Raw genomic sequence first — 3,532 nt, forward strand, 5'->3', positions numbered from 1 at the left:
GTGTGTGTTTTCAGTCTTTTATTATTATTATTATTATTATTATTATTATTATTATTATTATTATTATTGGTTGTGTTGTGTACTTCACTCCTTTGGTGTCTTTCTGTGTATTTTTATCTTTTATTTTCCGAAAATATGTGCTAGTAATGGAGGAAGACCTTTCCTTTAACCTTTAATAACGAAAAGGAATAGGAAAAAGAATGGTGGAAGAAAATGTAACTAAAATATGATAATATGATTGGTTCAAAATTATTATTTTTATTATTATTATTATTATTATTATTATTGGTTGTGTTGTGTACTTCACTCCTTTGGTGTCTTTCTGTGTATTTTTATCTTTTATTTTCCGAAAATATGTGCTAGTAATGGAGGAAGACCTTATTCTATTCCTTTAATAACGAAAAGGAATAGGAAAAAGAATGGTGGAAGAAAATGTAACTAAAATATGATAATATGATTGGTTCAAAACCAAAAATTATTATTTTTTAAGCGGAACTGGATTCCCATCAAATTTTTTTGTACTAGATTCTTTTAGAAATTGTTTTTTCTTTTGAAGTTTAGTCTATTTCAGTAGCTTTGTCTACAATTTATCATCTTTGTTAATATTCGATCTTAAGTCTCAGATCTAAAATATCATGCTAATATAACTAATTGCTTTAACTCAATGTTGGAATAACAATTTATTTATTTAACAACTTTTTTATCTTAGTGATTTTAATCGTTTGGGGTAAAAAAGACTCCTCTATTTTTATCTCGAAGTTTTTTTCGGTTAAAATTTATCATAAAGAAAAAAAAAAATTGAAAAGTAAAAACGGAGTAATCAAATTGGGGGAAGAAAAGAAAAATACTACAGCTTAAAGGATCTAATACCTTTAAGTTTGGACTTTGGAGGGAATGAAGGATGTTATGTTAGGCCAATTTCTCTTTGTCAAAATTTAAAAGTAGAATAAATGGAGTTTATTTAGGTTTTATGTTTGCAGAATTTTATTTTTTTAAATTTATTATTCTAATATTTATTCCATTAACTTCATATGTTGAGCCATAATTTAATTATCAGAAACTAAATAAATAAATAATGGAGTCTTTTTCTTTGGACATAAATATTGATGATTTCAGACATGATGTATCTTTTTGGTGGGTACGGATTCGATTTGCTAACTTCTTTTGGACACTAAAACGCCAAAAATTTGTTTAACTTATTGATGCACCTAAATATCTACAAATGAAAATTTTACTTTTTATTGGGATTTATTTGGTAATCATATTAAAAAAGAGGGGTCATATTATAATTTTTTAACTTACACCTTTAGTTTTAGTTTTACCGTTTACTCATTAGATGATAGGGTCCGGATAACTGAACCTTATGCTTCTCATCTCCATTTCTGCTTCTCCCAATCTGAAAATAAGATTTAGGATGCTAAATGAAAAAAAAAAACGTGAAAAACACTAAAGTTAAAATGAGAGAAAAGAAACTGAGGTCTTTAACCTTTGAGACTCTCTTGAATCATGTTCTGACACTCTTTTATGGTTGTGCTGCCATTGTTGGATGAGTCAGTGCCAGTAAATAGTTTGTCATTCGAAGTGGTTGTGTTACTTTCACATGGAGGTATTTAATGAATGCTTTATATATAGTTACGTGAGAGTAAGGCAGGAAAGGCACCGCACGGATTTAGACGGTACAGATCTGGGCAAATGAAAAGGTCGCCTAGTAGTTGATGATAAGAGCACTACGATGGCGGCCGCAACGCAGATCTGGATTGTTTTTCTTTTCTGTTTGGTTGTTTTAATTTTGTTACCAAAAAAATTTAATAAAATTAACCTTGTTCCTCATGAGCCTGGCAACACCGAAATATCCAGCTCCCAAATCCTTTACAGCCTCGTATTTGTCCATAGTGATCACAATTAACCATCGAAACCCTCAATTGGATCCTCAACAGAGACACTAACGGAATTAAAATAAAATCAGAGGGTCATTCTGTCTATCAATTCGATCAAAAGGGTACCTAAAACTGGTCGCTTTTCACTAAATAGAAATTTGTTTGTTAATCTGTTTTGATTTTGTATAAAATTAGGGATAGAAAGAGAGAGAAAGAGAATACGATTAGAAAAATGATGGAGAAGAGAGAGGAATGAAATTGGAATCCATAGCTGCCGGCACCCTCAATCTATCTCTCCCTCTCTCTCAACCGTCCGATGGATTCGATCTTGGGCGCGATCAACGCCTGAGGTCTATCTCCTCTCGACGCACGACCTCTCCGATCCAACAATACCACTCTCCACACTGAATCTCCGCCTCCTCATCCAGCGACTAGAATCGCATTCCCTTCAGATCCGATCCAAGGTCTAATGCTACATCCTCTCCTACTGCAACAACTTTGAGTCACTCTTTTCTCTCGCCAATGACCTCGTTTTTCAGTCCCAGCTTTTCTCCGACGACCTCGCTGGAGTCCTCAAACTCATCTCCGACAAGATGGTTGATGCTGGGGTGCGCGAGATTGTAGCGAAGATTAGGGAGAAGAGGATGAAGAGAGGGCTGAAGGTGGCATTTAACATAACATGAGATACTTAATTCTAATTAATTTAAATTTACATATTTTTAATCTTTTGATATAAACCCACATATATTTCTGATATAATAACAATAACTATAAAAAAAATAATTTTTAAAGTAATTCCACTAACACAAAAGCTGCAAAATATACTAATTAGCCAATTATATTAAATTACATTTAGGATGATCTTCACTCTTGGACTAAAAAAATATAAAAAATCTAATGACTATTCAATAAAAATGCACACCAATAAACCAAACAAGTTTTTGGCGTTTTGGTGCACAAACCTGTTGGGCGTACTGAATTCGTGCCTCTCTTTGGTATCAATTTTTATTTTTGGTCAGATCTCTTTGGTAATTTCTGTATGAATTTAAGATTTTTCTTTTGATAATTTTTGTTTTTTTGATAATTGAATTTAAGGTTTCTATATACTATAGACCCACTTAATTTATTTTTGGTCATAGGCCCATTAAAGAATACTTAGATATTTTGCTTCAACATGGATTGTTAGGTGGCCCAAAAATGGTGTCTATCCAACAGAGGCTACACGCCTACACCAAAATTTTAAAGATAATATACATTAGTATGCATCTTAATACGTTGCATTGGAGGCGAGCTTTTGTACCGATGGCCTATTTGTTGGCTTCGTATAGCTACATTCTAGGTTCGATTCTCAATTGTAGTTGGGTGTGATAGAACCTGAATTGTGTGTGGGAGTGTGGTGTGTGTGAGTGGGTAATGTCTAGGATTGGAGACGGTTAAATCCATCAATAAAAAAAAAAAATACGTTGCATTGCATCGGATTCCAACCTTGGCAATGCCAAATAATTGATAAGAACCCTTAAGCATGTGAGGCGTGTGAGTGGATAGTATATGAGTTTGTGATATAATACCTAGAATTAAAATTTATCTTTTTGTAATATTTATTATAGGATATTATGTCTTTATTATTTTGATTTCTTATTACTTTTTAATACTCT

Source organism: Arachis ipaensis, chromosome B10 (genome assembly GCF_000816755.2).
Source record: "Arachis ipaensis cultivar K30076 chromosome B10, Araip1.1, whole genome shotgun sequence".
Lineage (NCBI taxonomy): Eukaryota > Viridiplantae > Streptophyta > Magnoliopsida > Fabales > Fabaceae > Arachis > Arachis ipaensis.